At 37.4% G+C, this 27500-nt stretch overlaps 1 long non-coding RNA gene across 3 annotated transcripts in view; it reads right to left on the reverse strand.

Annotated features, from left to right (window-relative positions):
• Nucleotides 1-27500, reverse strand: part of LOC136833431 (uncharacterized) — a 272704-nt gene that overhangs the window by 231152 nt on the left and 14052 nt on the right. For all 3 annotated transcript variants that reach the window (XR_010851466.1, XR_010851465.1, XR_010851467.1), the window contains exon 3: nucleotides 6114-6313. This is a non-coding gene — a long non-coding RNA (uncharacterized lncRNA). The remainder of the gene's footprint in view (nucleotides 1-6113; nucleotides 6314-27500) is intronic.

Genomic DNA, 27500 nt, shown 5'->3' on the forward strand with positions numbered 1-27500 from the left:
AATATATTATGCTTACCAAAGTTGAATTCGCTCAGCTCATGAAAATCAGAGCAGTAAGTTTCTAAGTTTTTTTTTTTTTTAATCGGTAAGTAGCACTAATTTAACCTTCCAAATTGATTATCATACATAGTTTTTTTCAAGAACGTCATCTGCTCCAACAGCTTAGAATGTTCCTTCCCTAGTTCTGGCCCACTACCGGACATGGATTGGCCATTAGCCAAGCTTATTAAGCCTATCCATCGTACTCCTACTGTGATTAGAATTTGGCAATCACGATTGAAACGCGAGTCGTCTCTGTTGGTTGTCCCTAGTCAGCGGTCCACACCAGCCTTATACACTAATGAAAACTTGACCACACGAGCCGCATTAACAGCCAGGCTCGTGCTGTAGCATACGCAAGCTTAATCAAAACTTGGCTTGCTAGAGATCTCAAGTGTTCTAACAAAATCCTTACGTTTGAAAGGGACGCATTCACTTTGGCAGACAAAAGGAAGTAAGAACTGAAACTTTTCTTGAAGGAAAAATCCCTTTCTGAAAAGGTTTCTAGACCATAGCAACAGATTTCATATTTCAATGGTAACCTAGATCCTATGAGAAATTAAACATTCATGAAACCTCTTTAAAAGAGCGTACACTGAAGAACCAATCTATGAATGAACTGGATTGTTTTGTTTTTACAACCTCAAGATGTTTAGTCGGCTGTCATGGTTTATTTTATGAAGTCTTGTAGTTACCCTGATGATTTCAAATATAAACTAATATGTATGTAGTTCTGGCACAAAAAAAAAAAAAACGTTACGTGTTATCACGAAAGGATTAAATAACTTCATTTCCTATGTACACCGACAACAACCGTCTGTTCCCGCCCACTCCAAGCCACACCAGAAAAAAAGAAAATAATTACTTCTTATTCATCGTTCCTGGAGCAGATATTATGGATTATTCTGTTTCATACCGGCAAAATGCAGACACTTATATACTGGACTTCAAAAGGACGTCCATAAACGATAACGTTTCAGCAATAATTCATGGGCTTTAGGAGAGAAGGAGAGACAAAAAAATAGACACATAAACCATCATGATTAACCTGCACGTAAGTACCCGTTCCATTGCAGCTCCCTCCCTCCCTCCAACCCGCCCGCCTCCCCCAACATTCCCTCCCAACAAACTCCCACAGCGAAGTTCAGTTCGCCATCAAAACACGCCTCCCTGTCCTCCCTCCCTCCCCAAGGACCCCTACCCACCGTCTCCCATCCGCTTCTCTTACAGTTCACGAGTGTATTTCAACCTGCAGCAGTCTAGAAAAGGATGGAAGCAGGCAGATGGAGTTATTGGTGTTGGGCAGGTGTTTTCCGCTCCTGTTCTCACCCATTTATCTCCTGCGCAACCTCTAATCTCATCAGACAATCTTTTTTCCCTCTTCGCTACAATACAACAACAGTCATGGACTAATTGAGTAGTTCAAGTTACCGATGCATTTCTCTTCTCCCCTTCACCTCTCGCTTGACTTCCATTTTCCGTATAACCCGCGGCTCTTAACTTAAACCCGACAGGGTACAATATCTGCGAGATCAAAGGGCCTTTTAATGCAACGCCACCTCCATCCATGCCAGTCAGATTTCGCATTCGCTGCGGTGGTCGAGACGACGGCGCCGGTGAGCATGAGAATTCGGGGCGTGTTCTCGAAGCCTGCGTTCGAGATGGACAAAGGATGAACATTTAAGTCTAGTAGATATTGTTTAGTGACTCTTATCCTAAATCTTATCCTATCCTAAAGAAATGTATATGAAATTCATTCAAATATATACATGAGAATCTAAAGCTTCAAGTGCTAAGCATCAATCATCCACCGCTGTTTTCGGTTCTAAATACAATCCTCCTGAACGCCGCCTAAGCTTTCTAAAATTTCTTCCTGGTCGAATGTCTTGTCCTCAATAATACATAATACCCATAACGTACCAAGCACCGATTAAACCTAAAATACACTAAGTAAATCTAAAACAAGAAATTTGCCAATGTACAACTCAACATGTTAACGTAAACAAAATAGTAACTGACAACTCGAGCGCCATCCTTCACCCGGTTGGCAACCCCAAATCAAGTCAACATAGATTACCACTTTCATCACAAGCGCTGTAATCTGGGGATTTTTGTTCCTCGTATTCATGCCACCTTAACATAAATAAAACATCAGCGAGTTTTGACAGCAAAAAACTCTTGGCGAGATTTTAATTCCGCATATATAATGCGGTTGTCTCGTTCAGTACTGATAATCAGGACAGTATAGAACAGTTGGCACCGGCTTGGTTGATGCCAAAGGGTTGGTGCATGCCTCATCCGGCCAGGGTATCGCTGTAGGGTGGTAAGAATGCTTTACGATATTACTAAGTCATCAGAACGAATCAAAAATATTAAACTAAAGAAAGAATATTCTGAAAATGCTTTACCCGAGAGTTCACAGCACGCCACGGAATGATAAAACGCTAGAGGTTCCCTGTACATCTTAAACTAAGACGCCTATTACTATGACACCCCATCGTCGACATTTTCGCACGCCCACACAAAACCCAGTAATCTGGGGAGACAAGAGAGACCTGCGTTTTCTTTTAACGAGCGGAAGGGGGATACCTTGCCACTGAAGGTCAAAGACTCGCAAGGACGATAGGAAAAAAAAGAAGAAAACTATGATGATGATGATGATGATAGTTATAGTGATGGTGAAAATGCCTCGTCTCATCTATACGTTTACCTTCCCTTCTTAAGACGAAAAATGCCTGGATATAATTCTCATCGAAAGTACACGATGACCGAAATGATTGTTATGCAAAGCCGAGACATGGCTCTAAGATGCTGAAGCAACGCCTCGAATTTTGCCATGATTTCTGCATCATTTGCATATGGTTAGAAGAGACCTTATGTAAGACCTCAAGGCCACCTTCCGCTCTGCTCCTCAGTCCACAGACTTGCAGCAGAGCTTGTGATTCTGTGAAGACGCTTTTAAGCAAGTTCATCATCGTCATATCGCCTGTAGCTGGGAATAACGCCGTCCTAGGACGGATAGTAGTTTTAGATTAAGGTGGCCTTATACCAACCAGTGCCTTTGTCGAGGTCGGTTGTTTGGTTCATGGAACTGAGGCTGTCAAGCCAAGCGGTGGAGAGCTTTCAGTCTGTTAGCTTCTTAAGACAGTCAAAGGTGTCGCAGTGGTTGGACAGGAAGATAAGATCCAGAAAAAGACAGATTAAGCACAAGGCTCTAAAGGTGGAACCAAGAGCAAACCACACAGTCGCACTAGATGTAATAGATAGGTTGGACAGCATAACTTCAGAAAAGAAACGGGAGTGGAGATAAACTAAGTATACAAAACATTTCATATTTTTACATGGCGACAGGAAAGAGTAGTAATTGTTAAGACTGGTATTTTAATTGCCCTGCTCTTGGTAGTATTACTAGCAAACAGTATTTCCTGTCGTCCAAACTATTAGGTTGGATAGGTTGCTAATTCCTCCTCCTTCCATATGCTTTCACTTGGGCGCAACCGGCGACGAGGAGCGAGGCAGCCCGGCAGTCAGAATTGAATTGAACTGAATATAGAATTTAGGCCATAAGCCAAGCATTGGGACCTATGAGGTCTTTCAGCGCTGAAACGTAAATTGACAGTAAAACGTTTGAAAGGTTTGATTAAAATGTGGAAAACCTCGCAGTTGCACTATGAATAAGTTTTTAGGAGATGGTGGAAAGTAAGATGGAAGAAAGAGAACAGCCTACGAAAGGAGGTACAGTAAAAGGAACGAAAGGGGTTGCAGCTAGGGGCCGAGGGCACGCTGCAAAGAACCTTAAATAATACCTACGGTGCACCGCATGAGGTGCACTGACGGCACTACCCAGCTACGGGGCCCGGCAGTCAGTGCAGACCTCATCACCTGGGAAGGTCCATACACTTTATATTCGTTTAACATGCCTGTGTTAAGCTAAAGGCATATCTCGGGGTCCCTGGTCTCCATCATCCTCCTGAGACCATTCGCCAAAATCCATCAGCAACGCCTCTGTGCAAGGTTCGAAAGTGGTGAGTACCAAGAATAAATAGGGCTTATTCTTCAAGGTTATCATTGCGAACTCTTAGTGCCTTGTGTTGCCTATTCAAGTTTTCCTGTATGTCATTTGTAAGTTCAATAAGATTCGTACTAGTTTTTGTGGTCTCATATTTATAAATTTGTATTCTCTTGTCCTTTCAGGTGATATAGCTCTCAGACCAATATACATTAATATTTCGAGTGACCATATTTATGAAGGATAGCGTCCCATGTTATGACCAGCAATTTGTTAGGTTTAACGTTCATTTCAGGATTGGTTTTGGTTGTAATGTATCGGGCCTTTATTTCCTTCCTGATAACTACTGTAGACTCAGTTGCTCAATTATAAGGTAATTTTATTTGGGTTAATATTCCTGTGGTTATATTCTCCTACAAAAATTATCATAAATTTTCGATACTAATCTAAATAAAATTTTCTTTACAGACAGCGAGCGAAGCTGAACGAAGGAAACGCCCTACGATCTGGGTGAACTGCATTGTTTATTTGTGATTACGTTATTTTAAAGGCTTATTTGGTGTAATAAATATCACTTAGGTAGCATTTTCCCTTCCAACCTTAATTGAACAAGATTTTTAGAGGTGTTCAGCCTAGTAAGAGTCTAAAAAGTGGGTGCAGCTTGGGGCCGAAGGGGCGTTGCAAGCATTTTAGTAATGCCCACCGTGCACCACGCATACTGACGGCACTAATGCTACTCCTCCCCGTACCCCCACGGGACTATCAGCTAACAGTCTGCTTAGGACGGGAGAGCTAGAAGACTTCAGCAGGTTTTTCCAGGTAGCCATCACATTAATGCTTAAATCTGCTTGCATTGTCTCAAACTACTCTGTTCCAGTAAGCATATTCAGTAAGGCAAACAAAAAGATCGCTCCAGAAAATGGTTGTTGCAATTACATAAAAAGTTGAAATAAGTTTGCCAGTAAAACAGGGTTTCATTAACTTAGATGAAATGAAGCCTTCACAGTAAATCCAAGTTCCCCTAAACAGATCAACCACTTATAACACCTGACTAGAGCTGCAAAAACAAATAAATAAATAATGCAAAACAAATGCTATCAAACCAGGTGACCACAGGTGCCCAAAAGTGCAAACACGTGAAGTAACCGAAGGAACGACCATTCAAGAGGTCAAGAGGTCACCTGCTGAGAAAAACTGCAAAAGGTAGATTACAAAAGGTCAATTTGCCAGGGCGGTTCTGAAAAGAACAGCGTCATCTGGCATCAACTTCTTAGGCGCCAGTGATTTTTTGACTCAAAACATTACTGGAATAAAGTCAGTCAACTTGATCACTATTTGTATAGGTCTATTTGTTGTATAATCGCCTTAGCTAAGCATAGAACTGATTATAGTAATAAAGTGAAAACAAAGGCCTGTTTGTTGTATTATAGGTATGAATATTTACTAATAATGCTACAAACTTTACTAATGACAACTGAATTATGTTGATTTGAACTGAACAAACAGAACCTATAATTTACGTTAAATTGTTTCAAAATATCAAAATTAAAAAATACTATCCATACAACACGAGTGTCACGTTAAATATCCATGTTTATAGCAATGCATTACTGAAATCACGTTAATTTCTTCTGGAAAATTATAAAAGTTAACGTCCTTATAAAAGTTAACGTCCTTATAAGTTAAAACACAAAGACAAAAGTAAATTACTGCCGAACTTTTGAAAAAAAAATCATAAGAACAACAAATCTAATGTAAGTAACATTAACTTGAATCTCATGAAATATTTTAAAACTTACCGTAACCATTCTGAACTTTATTACCAAACTTTAAATACAAAATAGTTACGTTAAAAGATCTTTCATTAAAAACCAGAAATTCCAGAAAAAGATTAAAAATTCTTTGAGTTGAATATAGAGTTAGGTTACTTCTAAATCTTTAAAACAGAAAACCTTAGTAACGGACCTGGAATTTCTAAAAACAACTAAACAAATGCACTTACCACCTGAAAGGGTGGAGGTAAAAAATGTTTAATTGGTTGATATAAACCGTTACCTTTACATACCTCAACCGGTTTAAATTAAACCAATCCTTGGAAGGTGAGATGTCCATTTTTTGTGTAGCTGGAAGCAAGTTATCCTGGATTAAGAAGTATGACTTGGGTTTTATATATCTCACAAGTGTTGTCTGGTTAAGTTTCCTTTGCTTCATAAAGTAGTTACGATTTCACGAAGACCTTTATGGACCATCAGAGATCTCCTGATCCTGAAAAATATATTTGTAGTACAGAAACAACTATCCCTTGGCTTATTTAGAGTTACATAACCTAGGAGTGAAAAGTAGACGAAGGATAACGTATTAAGACAGCTAAAACTTTCTAAAATTTTTTATTTGACAGACAAAAATATAAGTAGTTAAGCTACAGTTTTAAACGTTCAAATGAAATTGGCAAAGTTCACATGAAAGAGGTCAGGTCAAGAAACATAAAAAATACGCCTATTACACCTGGCTGTTTTAGTAAGTAATCAAATCTAAGATCAAAACTATTACGAGAACGAAATTATCACAAGGCAGCAAAGATATTAAATGTACCCATCAAGTAACTTGAGTCACCACGACTTTTACAGGCTGCCCAAGAGCAAGAGCCGCGCCAGCAGAAAGCTGGCCAAAACTAAAACAGCATCGAAACCAAGATTTCACGTGGACTTTCAGCGAAACCACCAGACGCCAGTCCCAAGTTCCACCGGTACAGAACTGTTGCCTTCTACACAGGTGGCAGCAATGCGTCCACAAACTGCCCCGTTACGTCGTTAAGAGCTCAATAACATGACTAAGCCTTGTTTTTCCAGAAGCGAAGACTTAGTGCAAAACAAAAGTTCCTTAAGGAGGTCCGGTAGTATATAATATTATATAGTAACGCGTCAAAAGGAAATAAAAGGAATGATATGGACCTCTGGACACTGGCATCCAATCGAAACTTTTATTAATTTTTCCCTGTCTTCTTATTAGAATACTTAGATCTTTAGCACATGAAGTAAAAGAGTGAATTATGAAGGATTTGAAGGTCATTATCGATTAAAAATAAACTATAGAACGTTTATATATAATCTTCTCTCGATGACTTCTAACCTTCTCTCAAAAAAGATTTACTTTAATACCATAGTGGGCCATTAAAAATCAAAAGAGTTACATGAGGTTACCAAAGCTTTCATCCTTCCAAAGTAATGTTATCAAAGGAGCAATAAAAATATTCCTTTATACAAATCAGTACGTAATATTTCTATCCAGGCCATCTCGTTTATTTTCACCCCATTGCACTTTTGTCGTTACAAAATTTATCCTACCTTTCAGAAAGGTCAAATCACTGAATCAAAGCACACCTCCATATCTGAGGAACAAAGTCATCAACGTAAGAGACATACTCTGGAATGTCCTGCGCCAAATTAAAAGCTACAAAACGTCCTACCAGAAATGGTCTTAACAAAAAAAAAAAGTCCAGCTTGTTTTTGCTGTTTACTTTTACTTTGTAGTTACTCGCTTCAGAGGTAGTTCTCCCGCAAGTACTGAGTTGCCTTTATTGTCCTTAACGGAAAGACCAAAAATTAACTGTGAAGTAACATGAAGGGTGAGGTATATTTGAAAGTCAACAGGAAACTCCAGACACGAAAGCACAGGATTATAAACATACAATTATGTAAATAAAGCAAACAGTATACGTAAATGTAAACCAATGTACAACGCAACCGCTATATAATATGTCTGTATGAACACGTATGCATGTTTGTGAGCATTGTTTAATGTGGAAAGTGTACTGCGAGGCGCGATATAATTGGTCCCGCTCCCTCCCTAGCCCCACTGTTTTATTTGCTTTTTCTTTTCCACAGCACTAGCAAAAGTAAAACCAGAGGTAGCAAAATAGATACAAGTACGTACCGCGTCACGTTAACTCAGAGACACTCCTGTAAAGAAATAAACCTTCTGCGTTTCAGCCCTTGAAGTGGTGAAAGGACTGAGCTCATCGTTAAAAGTTCAGATGAGACACCTTGCGTTACCCAGGACATGTTGATGGTATTCAATACTCTTTTCTTCAATTCCTTTTTCTAACATCATTGACTACCAAAGGGAAGTATAGTCCACTTTCTAAACTAAAATTGATTCAAAAGCAGAGAGAAAGAGAAAGACAAAATATCGCGTGAAAACCTGTTCCTTTGATTCGACTTTTTAGTTCTGGGTCTTGACAGAAATACAACTCATGGAGGATTCACAGGAATGTTTTCATTTTGCATGGATACCAAACCCAGTCCCTCTCCAGTCACTTGAACCGTGAAAATGTTATCAATACCAAGCTCAGAGGACAGATAAAGCAGAGATAAAGCAATTCTTAAAAATCCAATCTTTGCCATTTTATATCTTACTTCTAGAGGAATATAGGCAAAGCAGAAAAACGGGAAACTATCTGGATTTTGGCACTTTTTTCCGCTTTACCTTATAATGAAAGTAATATCAACACGCCAGCTGCATCAGTTTGCAACTTGAAAACATTGTCAAAAGGATGTTAAAGTAATTCATGCAGATGTTTTTCCAAACAGATGCATTTTTCTCCTTTTTCTGCGGCTTCTGTGTATCGAGCATTGCATTATACAAGGTGACGATATGGAACTCAAATTCATCATTACGGAATTTCGAAGAATAAGAATAGTATGAGTGACACCACACAAAGTAGAAAGTTATAAGAATGTTCGTACATTCTTAACAAATGAGACGAATGAGCATAAAGTTTAATAACCTGTCCTTTAAGGAATGATAACAAAAAGTGAAAAACAAACCAGTGTAGAACTGAACACGTTTATTGACAAACAGTAAGATATATATGTATATATATATATATATATTTATATATATAAATAGATAGATAGACAGATTAGATATATATATATATATATATATATATGTGTGTGTGTATATATATAGATATATTTAATACATGTATATACAGACGTTCATTTTCAATATTTAATACATGTATATACAGACGTTCATTTTCAAGTCAATCTATTGAACGTGTATATACATATATATATATACAGTATATGTATATATATATATATCTATATATATATATATATATGTATATATATATATATGTATATATATATATATATATATATATATATATATATATATATATATATATATATATATATATATATATATATATGAGCATTTTTAACAAATACATTAACAAATGAATGCGCGCTTGTGAGTACCTGAACACTGTTTCAGAGCCAATGGCAAAGGCCAAGGGTTGACAGCACATCGATTGTGTGATCAGTAGATTACTCGTACTAGGGACGTAAACTCCGACCAAGGTCCCTTCATTCTCCTCCTTACTAATATCCGGGTCATTGGTCTGAGGCGCTGACCCCGGCCTGGACGACAGCAAGACTAAACGTGGAGTTTATCAGCCGTAGGCAACAGCCGTTACACATACTTAAACAGATGGATACACATTGCGTTTAGACATACAGGGATTACCAGGCGCAGGTAAGGCGAATGATGTGGTACCCAAGATCAGCTGACACTCGCAAATGGTCCGAATAGTCTTGCCGTAAACCGTGATTGTAAAAGCAATGGATGATGTGAATGGCAAGCAATAATGATGCGGTCTGCGTATCATGAAAGAAGCAAAAGCTGCAGGTGCTCATTTCATGACGGCTGGAATATAGTGATAATGAAAAAGGAAGGTAAACGGAATAAAAGTTCATAATAAACCTATGGTAATGATATTAATAAGATCTACTGCTGCTACTACTACTACTACTTGCTAATTACAGAAACATGAAATTAAAATGATAACATGAAGAAAAAAAATATTCATTCAAATCATTCATGACATATAATTCCTGGCTGTTTATATTATTCATCGACATCTTCCATACATTCATAATCTAAACCTAAATAAAACAAAACCAAACCTATGATACTTGAATATTGGCAAATAATACTTCTTATAAGAAAGAATGTTTACTCGAGAGGAATATGCACAGGTCAAAGCGCACCTTGGAAGAGAGGAGCATTTCGTAGAGAAGAAGGAAGTCCCGTGGTGAGCATCTTCTTGTCCTGAGCAATTACCGGAGAGCCGTTGGACGACAAGGACACTAACTCCTTCGCATCAGCTAAACATAGTGATTACGCACTCACGCGTAATTGCGCTTCGTAAGCTCCCTCCGCCACTGCATCAGCAACAATTTGTGGTAGAATATTCACTGCCTTCTTTAAGGCTCGTTACACTGATTTACTGTAAAAAGCTCATTTTACATAACCACACAAGGCGTGTCATAAATGTTACGGTCCTCAGGAGAGATAGCCGTACCGGTATTCACCAAGGAAAAGTGAAGGAGCTGAGAGTATTATGAACTTTTCATGACTTTCATAGTAACTCCAAACGGAATGCTAAGGATATTCATATAGACACGACACAGTCGCGTGTAACAAGCTTAAGCTGTTTCCTCTAGACCAGTAATTATTTGGAGTCCCTCAGGGCTCCCTAGCTGTCTTGCGAAGGGAGAGCAGCCCATTATGAACCAATACATTGACTATCTTTGCTGGCTTTATGTCAGAACGGTCAGTAAGTGTGGTAAGGTGTTAAAGGGAATGAGAGGTCCAGTAAGGACCATGGGACTCTGTCAACCTAACCGAGAGACACAGAAAAGTGAATTCTTATATATTACTACGAATGAACAAAAAAATTCATGAAAAAAAAATAATTTAAATAAATGACTAAATTTTTTCTTAAGAAAAACAACTCCTGTATATATAAAAATACTGACCTAATAGTTTTACATAATATTTAAATGATAAACAACAAAAAATCCGTAGAAAAACAGAAAATCGTTTAAATTAAATTTTTCAAATAAAATAATGAATTAAGCATCCACGAAAGCAAAAGTTAAATATACTTAATATCCAATAGAGAAATTTCCACCTGTTATTATTTTTTAATAAAAAAAACAACGTAAAATATCACATTGATGTCACTTGCGAATACCTTTTCACAAATGGAATCATATATGAAATGTGGTCCCAGGATTTGTTATGAAACTCGCTTTTTGTAAACGTTTTCCCTAGACATGGTGAATTCGATACTTAGCCTTTTTTTTTTTGGCTTAATTTTTCAGAATATACGAGTGCCTTGTATAAATTTAGTGACAAACCCGTCAGCGTTCCCTCTGTTCGGCGAATTTTCTGAAAATCCCGAAAAACCGAAAACGGTGTCCTTTCTTTTCCAAATTTATTTTCATATTCCATTTCACTTTTGTGTTATCTCTTCAAGACGAGCTATAGCAATTAGAGTGAAAGATGCGCAATCTTATCGAAGTAACCTAAGAATAACAAATAACAATTGACACATGACACTTGTTAATTTAACTTCATAGAATTTACTAATTTTTTCACGTTTTGATGATACATTACGAAAGGAAGCTGTGTTCAATTGAAAAAATTTCTATCCATTTCTACTCAGCTTTTGGTGACACATTTGGAAAACAGACTTATTTAGTCTAAAAAAGCAGCTATCCAAATATTTTTTTGCTTGAGTTGATATATTCCAAAAGCATGCTACTTTTACGTAAAACGGTAGCTATTCATATCTTTTAAGCCTTTGGTGACACATTTCAAAACCAAATTACTTTTACTTTTAAAACATTCTTACCAGTACCTTATCAGCTTATGGTGACGAATTCAGAAAGCAAATTACTTTTACTTAAAAATTGCTGTCTACAGTATATCTTTACAGTTTCTAGTGATTCGAAAGCAAATTACTCACTTGAAACTCACCCTCTATCTTTTCGGTTACTGGTATTCTTAAAGCAAGCTACATATATTTACAAAGAAAAAAGTAGTTGTCCGTATCTTCTTAAATTTCACGTTCACTTTATTTTTCTGCTTTGGTAGCATCTCTTTTATTAAACAAGAAAAACAATAAGAAAAAATTATTACCATGTACTATCAGCTTTTGGTTACATTATGCAGCAACGCATATTTACTTACGCATATTTACTTGGAAAAGTTGTATCCAAATTGTTTCATCCTCGGGCGACATATTACGAAAGAAAATTATTTTTAATTAGAACATTGCTAGTCATACATCTTTAATTATTTTTCGCGGAAATTTTTAAAAGTAAACCTCTTTCATCTAAAAAAATTGCAGTCCATATATATCTCGTCAGTTCTTGCTGACACAACCTGAAAGCAAACTTCTTTTACATAATAAATGTTTCTCAGCATACTTTTTCCGGTTTTGGTGAAATATTCCAAAAGTAAACTACTATTACTTAAAAAAGTTGCGATCCATACATTTTCAACTTTCGGGTACACATTATGAAGGTAGAAATTAAACAAAATTCGTGAAGTTAAAATAAACCAAGATACGTAAAAAATAATAAAACAGAGTTATAGCAGCAATGATATAATTTTTTTATTCACATATGGTGGTACCACTGAGCCAACGCTCTTACGCATTTTGCATAACAATATAATTTTTTTCACTTTCGTTTTTCTGGTAAGGGTATCATGAAGTTGATTTCAAAAGTTGAAATTATGAAGTAAAACTATTGAAATAAGGGTAGCGCACATACAGGAAAACAATACAAGAATGTGATTTGACTGATTTATACAAATTTTGCCAAAGCTAAGCACTATGGCACTCTCAGCCATTCAGCGCTTAAGGTAATGAAAAGAGGGAGTTGGAGTTGTTGGACAGCAAGATGGAATAAAGGATATAGGTACGGAGGTAAAGTACAAGGCTGGAAAGTGGGTGCAGTTAGGGGCCGAAAGGATACTGCAAGCAATTTTGATAATCCATGCAGTAAAACCACGTTCGGTGCACTGACGGTACCACCAGGAATTTGAGAGGTGTACTAGAAAATAAGAATAAAAATGACGACAATCGTAAGTAATGAAAATACATTGGCCAGCTGTAACAAACAATAATTCAGAGTTTAACATGGCTGCTTGAAAAAGGACAATGCTCTAAAATCCTTATCATTAAAGGGAGGATCTTCAGTGAGTCTTTGGTATTTCATAGTGGTTGCAAGAGATTAATTTTTTTTCCAGATAGAGAGACCCACACGTTCCAAAATTCTCATCCTAAGAGAAAGTTTCCAGCTTCAGACTCTGTGATTAAGCCAGCTGGAAATGAATCTAACATAATACATCGTACACTTTGGACAGGCAAACAGGCAGACGAATCTGAATGAAGGTCATCAAGTTGAACAGGTGCCCCTCATCAAAGACCCTGTCGTAAATCAATTTACGTGATTTGAACAAAAAGAAATTTTAAGTATTTCTTGTAACTTTCTTCGAACTAGCAAGTCACCTTCAAGACGAAATTTCCAGTTATTTTCGGTTTTATGAAAGTTCAAATAAGAGAGAAACTATGTCATGGTGAAAGAGTTTAAAGTTGGAGCAGACAATGCAGGATTTATTTACAACATCCGAAATTAAATAAGCTTTGAAAAAATAATGATAAACTTATGTAATTTAGTCCTAACCCTTGCATATCCATTTTCCTGAAAAGTGAAGCATCGTATTTACATTCTTTGCTATATATTTTAACAACTAGAAATGATAACTTTCTTTCCTGTTCTATAAATAAAAGAGCAGTTTTATTCATATATCTACGGTAAATAGAGGGTGTCATAATGAAAAATTAAAACATAAACCCTAACACCTGAGTGTTTTACAGTCAGTCAATGCATTTTCAAAGATAAACAAACAATAAGCAATAGAGGCGATACTTTCCTATTCCGAGGATCACTACAATTAGAGAATATGTACCAAATCATAGGGAAACTGAAAGGTAACTGAGTGACAGTGATGCAATTGCCTGCAAAGAACGACACATGCAGGATGGTAGCTTTCATTCGTTCGGAAAAAAAAAACGTAAAATGGAAATCCAAATTAAACGTTGGACCTTCTTGACTTAGTGCAGACTGACGTGCATACCACCACTGCACCGAGGTGATACCCCTACCTCAAGCTGGTTAAGCAGCGTTTTGCATAATATCTTTAGCCGATAATTGCTTACGGTTTTCTTACGATCTCTCGCAGGATATCTTAAAATTATATTCATACTTTGCCATTTAAAGTCTCTCTCTCTCTCTCTCTCTCTCTCTCTCTCTCTCTCTCTCTCTCTCTCTCTCTCTTAAAGTCTTTTTTTCAAGATCTTTCCCTCAGAATGATTTTAAGATTTTCAAGATGCCGCATCTCTCTCTCTCTCTCTCTCTCTCTCTCTCTCTCTCTCTCTCTCTCTCTCTCTCTCTCTGTGTTTTTCAAAATATCTCAATAGAATATCTTATACTCTTGCATTCATTCTTTGCCAGTTAGAGTTTCTCTCTCTCTCTCTCTCTCTCTCTCTCTCTCTCTCTCTCTCTCTCTCTCTCAGTGATTTTTCAATATCGTTCTCTCTCAAAATATTTCAAAAGTATGTTCATACTCTGCCATTTAAAGTCTCTCTCTCTCTCTCTCTCTCTCTCTCTCTCTCTCTCTCTCTCTCTCTCTCTCTCTCGGTGATTTTTCATGATCTCTCTCTCAGAATATCTTAAAGTTATATTCATACTTTGCCATTTAAAAAGTCTCTCTCTCTCTCTCTCTCTCTCTCTCTCTCTCTCTCTCTGTGTGTGTGTGTGTGTGTGTGTGATTTTTCAAGATCTCTCTCTCTCAGAATATCTTAAATCATACTCATACTTTGCCATTTGAAGTCTCTCTCTCTCTCTCTCTCTCTCTCTCTCTCTCTCTCTCTCTCTCTCTCTCTCTCTCTCTCTCTTAGTGATTTTTCAAGATCTCTCTCTCAGAATATCTTAAGATTATATTGATACTTTGCCATTTAAAGTCTCTCTCTCTCTCTCTCTCTCTCTCTCTCTCTCTCTCTCTATCTTTTCGTATAGTTCCACCAAACGATTTTTATCCTTCAAAGCACCGATGTAACGTACGATTATACTCATATCCCCACTCTGAAATGATGCAGCCATTGCCATATACTGTAGAATTATGCAATCTATCCTGATTTAATCCTATCAAGCTCTTAGAGGCGAAAGCGTCCTGTAATATTACTTTGTCTAATAACTAAACGGATTTGGAATTATCTACTTAAATATGGATGATGTCAGTATTTAGATGCTAGAATGTGTGAGCGAAATTTCACAACTGTACCAGCATCAGAGGGGTATAATTCCGGGCTTTGCATAAAGGGCTCCAAATGAATTCTTTATTTGTGAATGCATCAAGACCTAAATTTGCCGCAATTGATGATAATATAGCACATGTATTTGTATTAGATTACATCGTGTTCTGGCTTTCTTATATAGTAAAATTAATAATGTTGATGATAATTTAAATAGACTAATAAAATACATGTGAAGCTCCAGAATTAGTGCGGCAGATGTACTGTATGTAATCGATTGGTCAATTAGTGTCACAGGCTGGAAAGTCGCCCTAAATGTTCCACTTGGATTAAAAAAAAATGAACAACAACAACTTGAAACTCCAATATTAAGACCATTTTCTACGACGGCCGTCATCTGGCTTTGTAAAATTCCCCTTTTGCCACAAATCTATCATATTTTGTCAAGACCAAAAGACATAAAAAAATGGCATGACTTAACTAAAACTACCGCTTCTGTGTACAGTATTTGATTTCGACTGTAAGAGATTATGTGTCCCTCAGCAGCTGTAGGTAGCCATGAAAGAAAAGGTCTGTGTCTGTCTCTTCATGGGTTGAATGGGGCCTCAGTTTCAAATTTAGAGTTAGGTTACCGGTGCCATTTTCACCCTATTTCAGACTTCAGCTTGGACTTTCAGTAAATATCAGATGCAATGATAGTGATCGTTCTCTTTTATACGCTACTGTATATCTCTATTTTTGGAAGTACTTCCACTCTTGTGTGGTCGACGTACATGTAACTTAAATGTACAATGGCAATTCACAAGTGAAGATCAATTCCCAATTAAAATATAAGACTCTGCCTTTGCCTACGCCTACGTCAATTTCGCTTGTAATGTTTCATAACGAGCTTGTTGGCGTGCGCTACGCGCCCTGGAACCCGGCGCTGCTGTCTTCCCTACCCTCCCGATCTCTTACCTACCCCTCCCCCACCCGGGGGGGACAAACAGGTTTGCGGGAGGAGAGTGGACGTCTTCCCTACCCTCCTGTTCCCCTACCTACCCCACAAACCGGTTTGCAGGGGGTGGTTGGCTTTGTCATGTCTCCCCTACTGTCACCCGGGGGAGGACAATCAAGATCCACTCTGATTTTATTATTATAGATTCTGCGTCTTACTGCATGTGCTGAGTTTCTCGTATCACTGCAAGAAACAGGTTCTCCTTATCCAGGATGAATTAACATCTGGAGATTCCGCATGTTCTTGAAGTCTTTGTTTACAGAGAGGTGTCACGCCTGCTACCGTAAATAAAGCTAGTTCTGTACCTTTTCTTGTGGACTTTGCATCAGTGACGTCATTGAGAAGTTTTGAAAAATCACGCAGACAAGAACGCTTCCGTCCAACTTTCCCGATGTTCATTTTCCTGATCGTCTCATCTGGTCTGTAGAGACCGATGGCATCCACACCTTGCCTCTCATACCTTTAACACATTGCCTAATCGACGGGCCGTCCTTTCTGTCCAAAACCAACAAATCATCATCTTACCTAACCTTGCATGTCACAGCCATCATTCTGTACACATATTGATACTACATTATCTGGATTGTAGAAATCCTTCCTAATTTTTTTGATATCCCCTTGTTTTTTTCGCTGCTTGAAAATATTCTATGTTTTCTCCTCTAAGTTCCAAAGTTTTTATCCTCGTCCACATTCACTTTGTTCTGTTGGACTGAATTTGATACGTCACACAGGAAACGAGCGAGAGAGAATGTGAGACAGACAGACAGACAGACAGAGAGAAGCTTTGTTACAAAGGACGGATAATGCAAAGTAGAGAAAGACAGAGAGATAGAGCAAGCAAACAATGGAGATAAATTATTAAACGCAAAAGCCATCTTTTCGCCTTCCTTTGTGATAGCCAAATGTGGTTGTTTTTGTAAAAACCCATGATTATTGCAAATGAAAGAGAGAGAGAGAGAGAGAGAGAGAGAGAGAGAGAGAGAGAGAGAGAGAGAGAGAAAGCGGTAATAAACGCTTATGGGAAAAAATACGCATTCAGCTATGCACTTCGTTATGCTCAATGTAAATAGTTACATCAGATTTCCCATCTAACCTTATTCACGGTAAACGTTGTCTGGCACTTGATATATGAGCATAATTTTGATCTGTGACAGAACTACATATTTAAACTGCAAAATTAAAAGATTTCACTGGTTAGAACTGATATCAAGGTAAATAATGTGGTTACCTACATTTTGGCAGTGAAAATGAATGGTAATTTACTACACGAAATGACATAAATAATGGCCCTGTGTACAACGAGGACGATACCTCATGGAAATATCAGCCGAGGGGTTCAAAATATTGTATGAGACAATAATGCTATTCAGATTTATCCTGGAACAGAATGCCCCTCTCCGCCACGACTGTATTCCCACAACAGTCAAATAACTCTCATGCACAGGATTCACTGTAATGTTTCACAACTGAGATATGAACTACCACAGTGAATCATTGCCTGGTCGTTAGTCAACTGTATTGAGTCATAACAGTGTGTGCATGGATTTATATCCTTTAAAGTATTCGACCAAAAGAAAGCAGGAAGTTTTATACGCAAAAATTCACACTAGAAATTTCTCTCCAGAATACCAAATGGTATGCATATTGTAGGCTACATGGCTTCACAATTTACTTTTTTACCGATGTCATCTAGGCAAGAGGTCATCTCAGTCTGCATTTTCTCTGAATTTCTTTGTATTTAAAAGAAACCTGTAAGTCGAACTCTTTTTTTTTTTAATCATTTACTCTTGTCCATCAAAGACCCTTTCCTTTTCCCAACCCACTGTTTGATGTGGGGTGCAAATCAAGAGGAATGTTTAGAGTTGTTGAAGAAACCGGCCCTCTTCAAAGGATCTTATGTTTTTACAAGTAATTTGTTGAATGGAAAGTGTCAAATTAGGCTATTTATAAAGTGTTCATGGCTTGAGTGAATATTTCTATATATAAATTACCAACATTTTTTTCTTCCTTTACAGCCAAAAGAATATTGCTTGCGTCGATGATGAAAGTCGCTGTCACGGCCAATTACATGATATAATCAATCAATTAGTCAGTCATACCTTATGTCCGAAGGCTCGGCGCCCACGTCTCTGGCCTAGCATATGAATATAAACTAAGATCACTCAGCTTCATAAAAATAAGACTAATGAAAAAATATTAAACATGCCTTGTGATACAGTGTATTTCATCAAAAATATACAGTGAGATAAGGCTTCACCTATAAGCTAAGATTAGTGTAAGTGGGTCCCGATTAAAAAAAAAATTAATACCAGGGCGATAGATAGTAACTACAAAAACTGAACCAATATGACAGTGAGGAAGTGAAAAGCTCATGTCATCTGCATATTTCCTCAGAAACATACCGCCTCACTGTGACAAGTGGTTACCACTATTCAGCAAAACAATAACATTCTTCTTCTTTCAAATGACGGGAAATAACAGGTCACATACCTGTGACAGCCCGCTATTGTTTTCTCATCGGCCGCTATTGCGTGCCCGCAGAGAAGGTGAGGAAAGAAGGAAGCCGAGGGCAAAGATTTGGTTCAGGCGACGTACGCCAGCCCCTACAGTGTCCCAAAATAAGCATCACAGCCAACTTGGGCCAACGGAGACCAACTCCGGCGTGCTAAAATTGATAAGGAGGTTCATTTCACCAACCTACGGGAGAATGATCTCCGCCTCATTAACATTTTTCAGTCGGTCTTTGAGGAAAGGTATTTTTTAACTCTCGGCTCAGCCTTCAAGCCTGTTCTCCCAATTCGGCTGATTTGTTCCTACTCATTTCAAACAAGTTAACAGTCTGCTTCCGCAAATCTTAGTTTCGTGTTCATTAGTTGACTAACGAAATCTGCAGAGTAAACGTTGCCAAATAAAAGGTTCCCTTGGAATTAAACCAGATGGACAACAGCAATTGCAACAGTGAATCCTCTGTACAGTATAATTAATTTAAATTTTCTGTTCTTTCGTGTGCAAATTTTATAAGTAGAGTGTGAAAATCTAATTCGGTTTACAACAATAACCCCGTCTTCCTTTGCAATTATATAAAGGGTGTAGGTGGAGATAGTGATGGGTTGTTTTTTATTCACTAATGACCCGTGAACACTTACTCCCAATAAAATTAACTTTGTTTATAAGAGGTACGTGTTATTTATGAACTTTCTCTGTTACTTTAGTTAGAGACTATTATAACAAATGTCTTAAATACAGCATATTCTTAAGCATACAAATAAACTTGAATTCACCAAATTAACTTCAGAGAGAATTGCAAGATTTTTTTGTGTAACACCGTCTTAGATTATATAGTAACAGAAGAGGAAAATATACAGTACAGTACTTACCAGTAAAGTTATTGTAACAAGTGATTAGAGTAAGGTACATTTCCAAGTCAGAATATCAGTTTATACAAAACATTTGAGCATGTGAATGCATATACTGTATATATATACAGTATATATATATATATATATATATATATATATATATATATATATATATATATATATATATATACATATATATATATATGTTGTACAAGGAAGATTTTGATGTACATATTGTTTCTCTCTGTCTAAATACATGTAAACACACACACACACACGCACATATGTATGTGTGTGTGTGTGTTTAGTGTATGTATGCATATATATATATATATATATATATATATATATATATATATATATATATATATATATATATATATATATATATATATATATATATATATATCTTTGCGTGTGCGTGTGAATGTGTGGAATATATACAACTGAACCACAAGGGCGAAATGAAACGCATGATATATAAACCCAGCAGTACATCTGAACATAGACGTACACTTACACACACAAGTGCACACACACACACAAACACACACACACACACATATATATATATACATATAATGCATGGATATTTATAAAATACATACTAGTGATCTAGAGGTTATGTTACTCCCCTCACCAAGGAGAGGAGCCATTAACCATGTTCTGTTAGGTCTTGTTGCCCCTATAGGTTGGCCCATTTCCTTAATTGAAACTATATCTTGGAAGCCATTTGAGTTCAAAAGGAGAAACTGTGCCCAAGACCGCCTCCAGGAAGGTTGGTTGGTTTGTCTAGATTATGAAGGTCTTATGCCAGTACGGGCCGTCATCCAAGCGTGGTAAGGTGCTCAAGCGAATGAGGGGCCTGGTGTGGACCTCTGGATTCGAAGAAGAATGACATGCAAAACTGGGACCAAGAAAAACATAGTAGACAGGACCCAGATGAAAGGCTAAAATGCAAAGAGTTATTTTAATAGTTACAGCATTCTTTTATCACTATTTGTAAAGAGCAACTACTTGTCGCTAATTACAGCGGCGACACAGATTGTCTGATTATTTTGAAGCCATCTACTTATACTTGGATCTTTGTACCATACGGAGTATATGGTCAAAGCTAATTCAGTTTCATCTGAGATTAAGACCAATCATGGTTAGAGGTATGTGGCTCATAATACATCAACTGAACATTTCAACAATATATTCTCTTTGCACTCTGTAATGCGTTTAATATTTGTAATTAGACATCGTACTTCTGTGCAAATAGACCTGGGAGGAATCATATAATCGACACAGGTTTATACGAGTTTCCATGAAACATTCCATTCCAAAGATAGAGAGTGAAACCACCCTTGGTCAACAGGCTTACAAATTCAATGAATCTAATTGATGCATGATGTCAGACTTTCAGAATCGCTCTCTCTCTCTCTCTCTCTCTCTCTCTCTCTCCAAAGAAACAACAACTTGTAAGACATTATTACCAAGGGGGTTTTTCCAAGGACTGGTAAGCAGAAAAAGGGGCAGTGACTTAAATAAAAGCAACCCTGGTATGCATCTTGAACTGAAAGACTCAAACTTGAGGAAAATAGCCCGTTCGGACATTAATGCATCAGGCACCCTACAGGGACACAAAGGCGCGCCATTACACGTGCGAACGCCAGCCATTCATACATGCACACCTGAAAAGAAAAGAGTTTTCAGGAGATCAATACCATTGTTATGCTCTCAGAGACCTTTTTAAGGCGACCGGCTACAGGTACTTGTATTTGTTCCCCTTCATTCACAAAGGACGCCAAGAGTCAGGGTCCTGAGAGAGCCGAAAATGACTAACAACAACAACAACAACAAAGCTTCTTCAGTAATAGGTAATCAGGAAATGAATGTTGCATTGCATAACCAGCTACAACTAATAATAATTACTATAATAACATACAATAAAAATGCGAATTGAATTACTCGTTAGGTTGACCATACAACACTTCATTTCCAGTGCCAGAGAGAGAGAGAGAGAGAGAGAGAGAGAGAGAGAGAGAGAGAGAGACAATCAGGGAATTCAGAGACTAAAATGTTATTGAAGTACAGAGGGTAATGAAAAAGGAAAATGGAGTATCATATCCGCTTACAAGATCTTCTGATACTGCCTTTGGCCACTCGAAGCACCCTGAAACATCAGGAGCTTGGCACACAGTAAAAGCAAAGAGCAGACATAAAGATCAAGTCAATGAAAAAAAGACAGATTCTATTTGGTAAAAATCTCAGATACTGCATCACTCTAAAATAAGAACTGGGTCTTTCAAAATACCGAGGCAAGTAATCTTCTGGGAAAATACGGAAAATGGAGCTAAAAAATTATTAGTGCTTACAGACAATTTTTACCCTACTGTTCGAGACATCACCACCATAGGAACACTAAGCCATTACTGTTACAGATGGACCAGTTGATTAATCCCCACTGTGGCACCTTTGTTTTTCTTTCTTTTGCACGCGATTGGGAACAGTCAAGACAGTCTCACAACTCTGCAGTTAAACCCAATTTACTTTATCCTTTCTTGCAGATTCTCTTCACCACAGCCAGAGGTAACAGTTAAGAACGTCCTCTGTGAATAGATGGTTCACTGGGAAGTGATATCTTACTTGCATCTCCATCAAAATTAATTTTTCCTTACATAACCACAACCTAAACATGTGACAGGTTATAACCAGCACATGTATGCTGCTAAAAATTAATAGCCGTTACTAGTAAACTGAACATTTTGAACTAGCAACAAGCTTGGAAGCAATTCTATTCCACACAGGGAATACAGATACCTGTATCTGCAAAATAACAACCACGCTTTATGCACAGTACCAACTTATATCTTATAGGACAACACTCACAACTAGGAACCTAGTCAGCTAATATCAGTATGGATCCCAAAGCATTGCCAAGTCTGTACCAGGCAGGACAAATCTATCAAAATAGCTATTAACATCATCTCACTAGATCTTATCACTTCACAATACTTAAAACTTGCAACCGAGCTACAAGCTGTGGGCTGTGCCATTAACCTATGCACCACGGCAGGTAAAATCGAGTACACTTTCCTGTTTATTTTGTAGCCTTTATTCACTTCTGTTCTATATTCCACTAGCTTGTTTGTTCATTACAGGTCGCCAGAAAGGATTCAATAAGCAAGAACTACTCAACTCAGGACCTTCTCCCCTGTCACATGATGCTTGGTCAAAGGGACTTTGGTGAATCATCTGTCATTGCTCCTAATTTACCTAAGGAATTTAACAAAATTTGGCATAATGCTCTTTTTGTCCCATTTCCTGTTTCCTTCTCACTGTAAACTAATCTCTAGATTTTTTATCAAATTGATTGCTTTGAGCCCCTTCCCCATTTCAGGTTGTTCCTCCTGGTCTTGCTCTCCTTCTTGATATCATTCTCTTTATCTTACAACTTTTCCAGTCTATCATCTCCTTTGTTGATGGTTTAATCCTTCATACTTGCTTTTCCTTCTCCTCTCAGCCTTTTTCTGCTGATCTCAAGACCTCGTATTGCCTTATATTAATCTGACAGTTGATATCCCTTTTCTCCATTTCACTGTTTCCTTTACCTTCAAATTCTTCCATTATTCTTGATTCAAGTTTAATGGACCTTCTTACTGAAATCAACATTTTGAGTGCTCAGGTTTCTCCAACTAGCCTTGGAAAGATCACTAAGCAACTCATTTGATCAGTGACTCCTGTTCAAAGGTAGTTTCTGCCTCCCTTTTTCCACAGACACTGTTTCGTCCATTATTCTTTTGAGCTCAAGAGCAGAGTTCCTCCTCTCGTCAGGCAACCCCGTAAAACCTATCTGCACAAAACAGCCATTGATAACTTCATGGAAATCAGTATCCCTCACCTAGCAGATTTTAGTAGCTTTTTCTATACCACTTCAGCTTTGCTTTAGCGTTCCATTCCTGCCCCTGTTTGCCTTAACTAGTAAAATCTTTTTTTTTTATTGGAAGGAAAGAGTCTAATGCTTATTTAATGGGTAAACCACATGCTTCCCTTCTTTTCTTTCACAATATCTCATTTTATTCCAAGGATTATATGTCTTGAACATGAAATCAGGTAACCCATCAATACATATATATATATATATATATATATATATATATATATATATATATATATATATATATATATATATATGTGTGTGTGTGTGTGTGTGTGTGTGTGTGTGTGTGTGCGCGCGTGTGTGTGTGTGTGTAATTCTTAAGTGTAAGGAGAAAGAGAGTAAGCCCTAGAAAGCGTTGAACGGTTGGCATGAAAAAGTTATTGAAAAGGAGACTCACTATCCAGGAAAAGCAAGGGTAATGACAAGTAGAAGTAAATGGACTAGTGAGTGTTGCTAATAAGCTTTGCATGCAGGGTTATGAAACAGTTGATACTGTGAAATTTTTCAGCAGAAAGTGTTCATCTACGATTCACTAACCAAGTGCATGAATATGGTGGCGACCATTGTGTTTTTTCTTCCGGAAACACTCTTGTTCGTGGGAGAAAGTTGATTGTTAAAATATCTATCAACCTTTTCCCATGAAAAGAGTTTTAAGGAAAAAAAAAACCCACAATGGTCGCCACCACATTCATATTCATACACTAACTAGTGAATCGTAGATGAACGCTTTCTGCTGAAAAATTTCACAATATCAGCTGTTTCATACACCTACATACAAGGCTCATTAGCAGCATATTTAATCCGCTACATTAACTGGTCCAGTTATATATATATATATATATATATATATATATATATATATATATATATATATATATATATATATATATATATATATATATATATATATATATATATATATATATATATATATATATTATCTGAAGGCAATTGATATGGTTTTGTTTACTGTTATGAGTTATTGTTTATGTGAATTTGTTCCGCGTCTCCTCTTCTCTTTTTTAATGTATAAGGAGTCTATTACGTGGAAGCTTGCTTTGGAAATGGATGAATGTTCACTAAAGAAAATATATTAAAATAATAATGACGAATATTATAAAAAAAAAAGACGAACATTTAAGTTCCAGTTAAAAATAGAAGAAAACTAATTAACTAAGAATTTCTTTCCAATTTCTCCTTTCAATATTAACATTTTTACGGATAAAAAATTAACAAAATACTGTTCATCTGTAAAAACGTGTACGTAACAAGAAGACAACAGAAACAAGTTTTTACTTAATGAGTCTGTTTCTCTTATAATGATGATGATGATAAGTTAAAGTCTATTAAAGTCCCTTAAGAACGTCAAAAAATTCTTAGTTACTTCAAGAAACCTAAAACATTCAGAAACAATGATCACTTTTTCATCCAATTTCTCTGCACGACAGATAACAAAAGAACCAGATTTTGTGATAAATCACTGTAATTTGAACTGCAAAGATATATAATCTAATAAATCCTCTTAAAATAACATAGTTTCCACATTTTACTAACAGACACTCAGAAAACTATGATAGTTTTCTTGTTTGATATTTGTACGTTCATTTGTATAATGGAAGAACCGTTATCAGTATCACTTAACTTTTCTTATATAGTCTATTTTGTACGCGCGAGTGATTGTTTTGTTCTCTTGAAGAGAGAGAGAGAGAGAGAGAGAGAGAGAGAGAGAGAGAGAGAGAGAGAGAGAGAGAGAAAAGCAAACTTTAAACTATGCAACTGGTATGGACTCGATCGGCGAAAGAGGTTTCGTGGTGGTCTTTAAATATTTTACATGCCTGTCCCTGTCACCTACAGATCTGTCTACATTGGAGGTTGTTTTTTGTTCGGTAAGTCTGTCTTAACTGTCTGTCAACAGACCTGATTCAACTTGGTGGAAATATAGCTTGGGTAACCCTTTGTACACGGCTAACTCTAAATGGGAGTTATTAAATGGGGCCCCCTCCCATCCACCCGCAGCTCCCCGCCCCCGCCCCCGGCTTTAGATAGTTAACTTATGGTGGTGTTGATGAAGCTGTGATATCGAGCAAATTATCGGTTAATCTTCTATAAAACGACCATAGGCCCAAACCTAACCTAAACAAGGGGGCAGTATGTAGCAAGATTCCAATAAAACAGAAATTCCGAGTGGGCAGTTGTATTATTCATCGATATTCTTTAATAGTCTATCATCTGTAAGGCGATATGCAACGAACTGAAACTGGAATATAAAATTTAGGCCAAAGGCCAAGCACTGGGACCTATAAGGTCATTCAGCGCTGAAAGGAAAATTGAAAGTGAAAAGGTTTAAAGGTGTAACAGGGGGAAACCCTCGCAGTTGCACTATGAGACAACTGTTAGGAGAGGGTGGAAAGTAAGATGAAAGAAGGAGAATATGAACGGAGGTACAGCAAAAGGAACGGAAGGAGCTATAGCTAGGGACCGAAGGGACGCTGCAAAGAAATGCCTACAGGGGTTCAACTCAGTTTCATAAAAATCTGTTCTTACGTTTTCAAGTTATCCGGCTGAAACAGACAGACAGACACAGATGACAGCAGAGTGCTGTTTATAGAGGTTGTTATTATTTTTACTATGAGATTCAGAGCCTTTGTCCCGGTGTTTTTCCGGAATAACTTTTTTTCTGTGCATTTAACAAAGATATTAATTAGCCATAGTATACTTTACATCCCTACCTAATTTTCTGCAGCATTCTTTATTACTTACATCAGAAAAAAGTATATTCATAAGAGTAAAATAAAGCAGCCGAAGCCAGTGGCGGAACACTCTAGTATATGGGTTCAAAGTTATACGTGATGTAAACATATGACGTCACGACCCCTCCCACAAGGTGATGACGACAAACAGCTGTCTCTGAAATTCTGAATGAATATTCGTACCTTGTCAAGGCTTCAAGAATGGCGGCTATGATAAGTCATTGTCCCCGTGGTTGCAGGGCAGCTTTTGTGATTCGACTTGCACAATTGTTTAGAAGTGAGGAGGCCCGTGGCAAACCCTACGTAAGCTTGAACAGGTAAATGAATAATAGGGCCCTTTTTTGGGTAAGGAGCACACCCGGACATCCAAGGCTACCAAGTTTTCGTCATTTGTTGACTTCCATAAGGTGCAGAAAGATAATTATATATGCTCAATAAAGCAATAGTTGTTGATTTCTTAGTAAAATATAACTTGCGGAACAACATTAAAACTTGCTTTGCCTCCCCCCAAAAAAAAGTCATGGGTTGTAATACATTACTGAATGACCTTTATAGGTCCCAGTGCTTGGGCTTAGCCCGAAACGCCATAATCCACCCATTAATTATAATGTCAAGTTTCCACATATGTAATTATGTTAAATGAAGGATCCATGTAAGGGCATGTCATTTCATACGATCGCTCCGGTCCTCTTGGTGACAGAGTACAGCAATGGCTGAACTGTAACATTATAATGAAAGTTGTTTTCATATTCCACAGAATATTACCGGCAAGGATTCTAGCACTCGACCTCATGGCATAAATCCTATATACTACTACTACTACTGCTATTACCACTACTACAAAGTGTAAACAAGGAGTATTGGTTGTATTTCATTGCTGCCAGAGGTTGAGACTTTTTCACGAATAGCCAATTATCCATCGAGAAAGAGGCAAGTTAATGACGTCATGAGTTACGGCATTATACCTTCGAAAGACACTCCTCTGAGTTTGCTGGCGATGCCTACAAGAAGTCGGTGTTACTCTTATAATTACCAGAATTATGCAACTTTAGTAATAGAGAATGCAGTAAAAAATTAGGTAGGGATGTAAGATACCCTGTGACAAAGTGTCATCTTTGTCAGGTACGTTGATCAAATTTTATTCCGGAAAAACACCGTGACACCGGCTGTGAATCTCAATAGTTTTCTGTGAAAGAAAACCACTGAGATGGCTATTGGTCTGTCCGTCCGCACTTTTTC

This window comes from Macrobrachium rosenbergii, chromosome 51 (assembly GCF_040412425.1).
Source record: "Macrobrachium rosenbergii isolate ZJJX-2024 chromosome 51, ASM4041242v1, whole genome shotgun sequence".
Classification (NCBI taxonomy): domain Eukaryota; kingdom Metazoa; phylum Arthropoda; class Malacostraca; order Decapoda; family Palaemonidae; genus Macrobrachium; species Macrobrachium rosenbergii.